Genomic DNA, 9644 nt, shown 5'->3' on the forward strand with positions numbered 1-9644 from the left:
ACACAGAGAGCAACTTATTCGACCTCAGCCGCAGCAACAATTCTTAGGAAATTGCCCAAGGCAAGGGAAGCAAGGGCAAAAATGAACTATTGGGATCTTATGAAGTTCGAAAGCTTTTGCATAGCAAAGGAAACAGTTAACAAAACCAAAGGACAACTGACAGAATGGGAGAAGATACTTGCAAACGACATATCAGATAAAGGGCTAGTACCCAAAATCTATAAAGAACTTAGCAAACTCAACACCCAAAGAACAAGTAATCCAATCAAGAAATGGGCAGAAGACATGAACAGACATTTCTGCAAAGAAGACATCCAGATGGCCAACAGACACATGAAAAAGTGCTCCATATCACTCGGCATCAGGGAAATACAAATCAAAACCACAATGAGATACCACCTCACACCAGTCAAAATGGCTAAAATTAACAAGTCAGGAAATGACAGATGCTGGCGAGGATGCGGAGAAAGGGGAACCCTCCTACACTGTTGGTGGGAATGCAAGCTGGTGCAACCACTCTGGAAAACATCATGGAGGTTCCTCAAAATGTTGAAAATAGAGCTACCCTACAACCCAGCAATTGCACTACTGGGTATTTACCCTAAAGATACAAACGTAGTGATCTGAAGGAACACGTGCACCCGAATGTTTATAGCAGCAATGTCTACAATAGCCAAACTATGGAAAGAACCTAGATGTCCATCAACAGATGAATGGATAAAGAAGATGTGGTATATATACACAATGGAATACTATGAAACCATCAAAAGAAATGAAATCTTGCATTTGTGATGACGTGGATGGAACTAGAGGGTATCATGCTTAGCGAAATAAGTCAATAGGAGAAAGACAACTATCATATGATCTCCCTGATACGAGGGAGAGGAGATGCAACATGGGGGGTTAAGGGGGTAGGAGAAGAGTAAATGAAACAAGATAGGATTGAGAGGGAGACAAACCATAAGTGACTCTTGATCTCACAAAACAAACTGAGGGTTAATGGGGGAGGGGGGTGGGGAGAGGGGGGTTGGGTTATGGACATTGGGGAGGGTATGTGCTATGGTGAGTGCTGTGAAGTGTGTAAACCTGGCGATTCACAGACCTGTACCCCTGGGGATAAAAATATATTATATGTTTATAAAAAATAAAATTTAAAAAATCCATTGATATGCTACTTAGAAGAGATGCATTTTAGACACAGACACCTCCAGATTGAAAGTGAGGGGCTGCAAAACCATTTATTATGCTAATGGACATCAAAAGAAAGCTACAGTGGCCACCCTTATATTAGGCAAACTAGATTTTAAACCAAAGACTGTAAGAAGAGATGAAGAAGGACATCATCATAATAAAGGGGTCTATCCAACCAGGAGATCTAACACTTGTTAATAGTTATGTCCCTACCATGGGAGCAGCCAAATATAAAAACCAATTAATAACAAAATTAAAGAAACTCATTGATAATAATATAATAATAGTAAGAGACTTTAACATCCCACTCACAGCAATGGACAGGTTATCTAAGCAGATGATCAAAAAGGAAACAGGACTTGGAATGACACACTGACCAGATGGACTTCATGGATATATTCAGTGCATCCCATCTTAAAGCAACAGAATACACGTTCTTCTTGAATGCACATGGAACATTCTCCAGAATAGATCACATAATGAATCATAATTCAGGTCTCAACCAGTACAAATAGATTGAGATCATATTATGCGTATTTTTAAACCACAAATCTATGAAACTTGAAGTTAACCTGAAAGGAAATTTGGAAGGACTATGAGTATGTGGAAGTTAAAGAATGTGTTACAAAAGAAGGAATGGGTCAACTAGGAAATTAAAGAAGAATTTTTAAAAATACATAGAGGTAAGTAAATGAAAATGAAAACTCAATACAGGCCTTCCTCAAGAAAGAAGAAAACCTTCAAATACACAACCTATTCTTACACCTTAAGGAGCTGGAAAAAGAAGAGGAAATAGAGCCTAAACCCAGGAGGAGAAGATAAATAATAAAGATTAGAGTGGAAATCAATGATATATTAATTTAAAACAAAACAAAATAAAAACAGTGGAACAGATCAATAAAAGTAGGAGCTAGTTCTTTGAAAGAATTAATAAGACTGATAACCCCCTAGCCAGACTTATCAAAAAGACAAGAGAATAGACCCAAATAAACAAAATCATGAATGAAAGAGGAGCGATCAAAACCAACCCTGAAGAAATACAAACCATTATAAGAGAATATTATAAGCAATTATATGCAGACAAATTAAGGAATCTGTAAGAAGTGGATAAATTCCTAGAAACATTTAAACTGCCAAAATTGAAACAAGAAGATATAGAAAACCTGAATAGACCCATAACCAACAAAAATATTGAAACAGTAATCAAAAACCTCCCAACAAAAAAGAGTCCAGGACCAGGTACCTTCCCAAGGGAATTCTATCAAACATTCAAAGAAGAATTAATATCTATTGTTTGAAAAATGTTCTAAAAAATAGAAATGGAAAGAAAAAAATCCAAATTCATTCTACGTGGCCAACATCACCTTGATCCCAAAACCAGACAAAGACCCCACTAAAAAGGAGAATTGCAGACCAATATTCCTCATGAACATGGATACCAAAATTCTCACCAAAATACTAGCCAATAAGATCCAACAGTACATTAAATGGATTATTCACCATAACCAAGTGGAATTTGTTCTTGGGATGCAAGAGTGGTTCAACATCTGCAAAATAATCAATGTGATACACCACATTAATAGAAGAAAGGACGAGAACTATATGATCCTCTCATAAAATGCCAAACAGCATTTGGCAAAATACAGCAAGCTTTCTTCATAAAAACCCTCCACCGTCTAGGGATAGAGAGAATATAACTCAACATCATAAAAGCCATATACAAAAGCCCCACCACAAATATCATCATCAACAAGGAAAAACTGAGAGCTTTTCCCCCAATGTCAAGAAGATGGGAGAGATGTTCACTCTCACCAGTGTTTATCAACATAGTACTGGATATCCTAGTCTCAGCAATGAGACAACAAAAAGAAATAAAAGACATCCAAATCAGAAAAGAAGAAGTCAAACTCCCACTCTTTGCAGATGACATGATATATGTAGAAACCCAAAAGACTCCCCCTCAAAATTGCTAGAACTCATACAGCAATTCAGCAGTGTGGCAGGATATGAAACCTATGCACAGAAATCAGTTGCATTTCTGTACATTAACAATGTTGACTGAAGAAAAGAACAATGCCATTTACAATTGCACCAAACCACATAAGATACATAGGAATAAATCTAATCAAAGATGTAAAGAATTTGTACACTGATAACTATAAAACACGCATGAAAGAAATTGAGAAAGACACAAATAAATGGAAAAATGTTTCATTCTAATGTATTGGAAGAACAAATATTATTTAAATGTCTATGCTACCCAATACAAGCTACACATTCAATACAATCCCTATCAAAATACCATCAGCATTTTTCACAGAGCTGGAATAAATAATCCTAAAATTTGTATGGAAACAGAAAAGATCCTGAATGGCCAAGGAAATTTTGATAAGGAAAACCAAAACTGGTGGCATCACAAATCCGGACTTCAAGTTCTTTACAAAGCTGTGATCATCAAGACAGCAGCATACTGGCACAAAAACAGACACATTGATCAATGGAACACAATAGTGAACCAAGAAATGGACTCTCACTCTGTGGTCAACTAATATGCATACAAGTAGGAAACAATACCTAATGGAAAAAAGACAGTCTCTTCAACAAATGTGTTGGGAAAATTGGACTACCACATGCAGAAAATGAAAATGGACCATCTTCTTACATCATACACAAAAATAGACTCAAATTAGATGAAAGCCCTAAATGTGAGAAAGTAATCCATCAAAATCCTAGAGAAGAACCCAGGCAGCAACTTCTGTGACCTCAGCCACAGTATCTTCTTGCTATACTTGTCTCCAAAGACAAAATAAAACAAAAGCAAAAATGAACTATTGAGGCTTCCTCAGGATAAAAAGCTTTTGTACAGCAAAGGAAATAGTCAGCAAAACTAAAAGTCAACCTATGGAATGGAGAAGATATTTGCAAATGTCTTATCAGACAAAGGGCTAGTAAATAAAACTTAGAGAGTGGAGTAGAGGGCAAGAGCTGCCACCACCACTGCAGCTTGTGCAACTCTTCCACTAAGGCTAATTCTTTTTTTTTTTTTTTTCATCACTGGTATCCCCCTTTAATAAAATGTGGAATGGACAGGGAATAAAATGTGGCCATTTGCAATCACAAAAAAATCCTCTGTACTTGTCTAGGCCCTGGCAAAGGGGAGGGCAGGCAGGGCAGTAGCAGGCCTGGCCAGTCCTATTTGTAGAGTATATCTTGGTTTCCAGGCTGATAGAGGAGGTATACCTTTAGCTTGGAGCTCTCAGGAAAGATGTGTGGTGCAGCTCATGTAAAGGTCTATGTACTCCACCAGGATGGAGACACGGAGGACGTGGACCAGTGCAGTGATGTGAATGTGTTCACTCTCCTCATATATAGGCTCCACCTCCTACTGAAAGAACTCCTTGATCCTCCATCCCCCAACTCCAAGAAGTGCTCGAAGAATTGCTTTCCCTCTGCAGGTAGCCTGAGGTGAGCAGCTGCATGTACACCACTAGGTATTCTAAGGTACTCTGGTCATTGAAGGAGGCCAGCAGGTTGGCTATGGAGATCTACTTCTATACCTGCTGGACCAGGTCCATGAACCTGTTGTGAAAATCCTCAGTGTGAACTCAGTGAAGCCCTGGGACACCAGATCACTTTGGCAGACACCACCTTAAACTGCTGCAATTTCTTGCTGTCATCCAGCAGTGCCTCCATCTGGGAGAACCCAAAAACTCAGTATAAGCCATTTCAGTCAGGCCCGGTCTTGCTGATGTGCCAGTACTTTTTGTGGAGGTCCTTGATCTCCTGTTGATAGATGTTATTTTATGAACTTATCATACTCAACACTCAAAAACCAAAAATCCAGCCAAGAAATGGACAGAAGACATGAACAAACATTTATCCAAAGAAGACAAACAAATGACCAACAGACACATGAAAAAATGCTCAACATCACTTGGGATCTGGGAAATACAAGTCAAAAACAATGAGACACCACCTCACACCAGTCAGAAAGGTTAAAATTAATAAATAAGGAAACAATAGATATTGGGGAGGATGCAAAGAAAAGGGAAGCCTCTTATACTGTTGGTGGGAGTGCAAACTGATACAGCCACTCTTGGAAAACAGTATGGAGGTTCCTCAAAAACTTAAAAATAGCAATTGCACTATTAGGCAATTATAGAAATGATACAAACATAATGATTCAAAGGGACACATGCACCCCAATGCTTATAGCAGCAAAGTCTATAATAGCCAAAATAAGGAAAGAGAAGAGATATCTATGGACAGATGACTGGATAAAGAAGCCATCAAAAAGAATGAAATCTTGCCATTTGCAATGGTATGGATGGAACTAGAGGATGCTAAGAGAAACTGTCAATCAAAGACAGACAAATACCACATTATTTTACTCATATGTAGAATTTAAGAAACAAAACAGATGAACATAGGGGAAGAGATGGGAAAATAAAATAAGATGAAAACAGAAAGGAAGGCAAACCATGATAGACTCTCAACTCTAGGAAACAAAATGAGGGTTACTGGAGTGGAGGAGGGTGGGGCGACTGGGCAATTGTGTGATTGGCATTAAGGAGACCACCTGATGTAATGAGCACTGGGTATTATATGCAACTGAAAAATCACTGAATTCTCCCACTGAAATGAATAATAATAATAAAATAAAACATAGAAGAAAATTCAAAGGGAGAGTTATTGGAAGTATTTGTCTTTATCTCTATGAATATACCTGCTAATATTAATTACAGAAAAGTTCTCTTGAAAACAGAGGACTATCTCCAAAATAGTTTCCCATTCTTGAACAAAGCAACACATAAGAATATCTCTTTCTCTCTATATATCTCTCTCTATTCTTTTTTTTAATTCCTTCTGGGATGTTTCCTGGTAATAGATTCCTAAACTTCTCTGTGCTTACAGGTGGCCAACTGTTATGGGAATTCTGCCTCCAGAAAGTTCTTGATCTCCCTGTTATGAATCTTCCATTTAGTGTGATTGTTTTCTTAAAATAACAGATGTATAGATGTAATTGATGCTACAGAGCAAATTATACAGTCATTTTGTATTTACTTCTTAATAAATATTTGTGTAGAAGAATTTGATGTAAGATTTGCTTTTATAATAATTTGAAAGCAAAATATGGAAGAAACTTAACTTCCATCTATATCCGTAGCTAATATTTTTGTCTTATTGAATAAGCCTAAGTCAGTTCTTGATTTGATCACATTGAATAAAATTCATTTGGCAGCATTTTTTGTTTCCTACCACAATATTAGATCTATAATTTCAGGAGACATATTTTTGCAGGTCTAACACCTAGTATAGCATCAGACACATATCATAAACTCAGTTTATGTTTTAGATTAAATGGGATCATTATTATTTATGCAAAGAAAATGAAGAGTAAGATTTCAACATATGTAATAATAATAGTGAATGTGATATAGTGCCTAATATGTTATGGACATTTTTTCAGACTTTTTAAAGTTATTTTCTGATTTATTCATCCTCACCACCATCTCTCCCCATCTAATTTATGTGTCTGTATTCAAATAAATTTGTGAGCTAAATTGCTTCAATCCAAATGTATTTGATTCCCCAAACCATATTTTAATCTTATGTCCTTACTTCTTTTTTTTTCATTTTGCCACCAAATTACCCAATTACCTAAATTCAATGGGCTATAACCATAAGAAATTATTTTCATCATTTGTTTTCTTAACTATCATGTTGACCTGTTGCCCAATGGGCAAGAAGATCATTTAATAATATCTTGAGCATATTCCAATACTCACCTCTACATCAGTTATTAAAAGCTAATCCAGGAACACTTGGGTGTCTTAGTCAGTTGCATCCCTGACTCATGATTTCAGCTCAGATTATGATCTCAGGGTCATGAAATCAAGCCCTGTGTTGGGCTCTGTGACCTGAGTGGAGTCTTCTTGAACCTCTTTCTCCCCCTTTGCCACTCCCTCAACTTGCTCACATGCACACTCTCTCTGAAATAACTCAAGATTCTTTTTCAGGTTTTTGTTTGAGTAATACTGTGGTTATCAGACAGTGTGTAATCACCTCTTAGTAGTATTAAAGGGAGGTGATTGCAACCAGTGTTTTCCCACTCTTATTGTATATTTTTATTTGTAAAAGGAAACATTTAAAACCTAATTGTTCTCAGATTTAGGCCACAACAGACAATTGTAGGACAAGAAAATAATCTCTCTTCACATTATCTTACATATGAATATGAATGGTGACATGTGAGATTATTTTATGTGCTAGAGATGAGAATTTTTAAAATTTGAAATGATATAACCACCTTAACATATATTAAAATAAATATAATTGATATAGAAAACATAATTTCATAAACACCAAAGCTTAGAATGAATCTTTTAAAAGATATTTCAGTTCTAAAGGAGTATTAAGAAAATATTCATAACCATAGGAATTAAATGTGGCAGAAATTATAAGGATGACATGTGAATAAATGAAGGCCAATATCCCACAAGCATTTGTAATATAAATCCAAAAATACTTTATTATTTCCATTAGAGAAAAAAAAACTCAATCTACCAGATTTTTAATCAGACAAATCAGAAACATTTTATCTATAAATCAACATTGTATATACATCCTTATTTTCTTCATGAGAATAGAATAGTAGTTTCTGGTAGTTCACATGCTTTGGTATACTCAAATAAGACTAAACAGAGGTTTTCTCCTACAAATAAATCATAGAGATAGAATGTAAAAATGTTATTTTTATTTTCAAAAAAAAATTATTTAGAAAAATATCAAGTAGTTCTTACAGATTATGACCAAATACTCAAAACTCAGTAATATGGTATTTTATTTTTATAGAGATTCAAGTGCACTTACAAATATTACTTAAGAGGAAGTTGTGGGGTTATCTTTAATATACAAAGCATATCTTGACACTCTGGAAATACAGAAATAAATAAGATAGGGTCTTTGCCTCCAAAAGCGTTTACATATCTCCTTTAAAGAGAAAACGACCAACCAATCAAAACAAACAGACAAAAACATGTTTTTAGTCATATAAGGAAAAAAATGAAAGTTAAGACAAGCAGAGAGAGTCAATTATCATATGGTTTCACTTACTTGTGGAGCATAAGGAATAACACGGAGGACATTGGGAAACAGGAGAAGTGAGGTGGGAGAAATCAGAGGGGGAGACAACGAAGAGAGACTGTGGACTCTGAGAAACAAACTGAGGGTTTTGGAGGGGAGGAGATGGGGGTTGGGTTAGCCTGGTGGTGGGTATTAAGGAGGGTACATATTGCATGGAGCATTGGGTGTGGTGCATAAACAATGAATTTTGGAACACACACACACACACACAAAAATTAAATGTAAAAAATTTATAATGGAAAAAAGTTTGTATAAAGGAAAAAAGTGGGGTTACAGAGGGCTTTTTTGAAACTGAAATGGATACATGGAACATTAATACATTAATTACATGTTTTGTATTTACCTTTTTATTCTGAGATGTGATCAACATGAGAGACACCTCTCTTATATGTAAACACAAGTGGTGTAGAAGAATCTAAGGAGCTTTGACAAAAAAAATAAATTAAAAAAATAAATAAATAACTGACCTGAGCTTAAGAAATGGCTTAAAATGATTATTTGGGACTTAGACTGATATAGATGATGATAAGACTGCTGGTTTCAGAAATTCAAGTAGATGTAGCACAAAAAGAAAATATTAGACTGGTTATTCCTATATCAGAATCAGAGGATAAGCAGATTTGTGACCTTCTTTAATAATAGTAGATCAGTCCAGAAACATAAAACTCTGCTTTGGAAAAGTAATCAATCCTCTATCTAAAAGAGATTCAAGTGGAAAATCCTGATCACAGAAGCACAGGCACAATGTTGGTAGGATAATTTAGGCATCAGCTAAGAGTGTGGTCTTAACGACGTCTAAAACTCTATCCATAGATTCGGTACTATGATATTTCACTGGTACAGTAGATAAAATAAATTAAAATATGTGTACCTGGAGTTCCTGTATGTATTTATCTCTGAAATGTAGATTGGTATGAATATCATAGTCTAACAGTGTCAAAAGTATATACATATTCCATGTGATCCGGAAAATATGGCTTTTGAAGCAATCATTCAGGTATTTGGCTGCATACCTACATATGAATATTCATGCTAATTTAATCATAAACTTTGATAAATCTAAGGTTGGGTTCAAAATAAATGTAAAGTTTCCATGAAGAATATAAGGTTGTAGTACAGTGTTTGACAGTTTTTTGTTGAAATAGCATAAAGAAAAATTATGTTACAAGCTATTTTTGAGTTCTGTAAACCCGAGGAAGGAAACCTTTCTGGCAAAAGCATCTGACCTCAATGAATCTGAAATGTAATTTTAAAAATAAATTTACTGCAGCCAAAGGAGAACATGATAGATGTCAGCATACAAACTG

At 35.6% G+C, this 9644-nt stretch overlaps 1 pseudogene; it reads right to left on the minus strand.

Moving 5' to 3' along the window:
* Positions 1 to 4383: 4383 nt before the first annotated feature.
* LOC116865242 lies at positions 4384 to 4989 on the minus strand (annotated as a pseudogene).
* Between the last annotated feature and the right edge of the window lie 4655 nt (positions 4990 to 9644).

The sequence above is a fragment of the Lontra canadensis genome, unplaced genomic scaffold (genome assembly GCF_010015895.1).
Source record: "Lontra canadensis isolate GAN:19392208 unplaced genomic scaffold, GSC_riverotter_1.0 scaffold7, whole genome shotgun sequence".
Taxonomy (NCBI): domain Eukaryota; kingdom Metazoa; phylum Chordata; class Mammalia; order Carnivora; family Mustelidae; genus Lontra; species Lontra canadensis.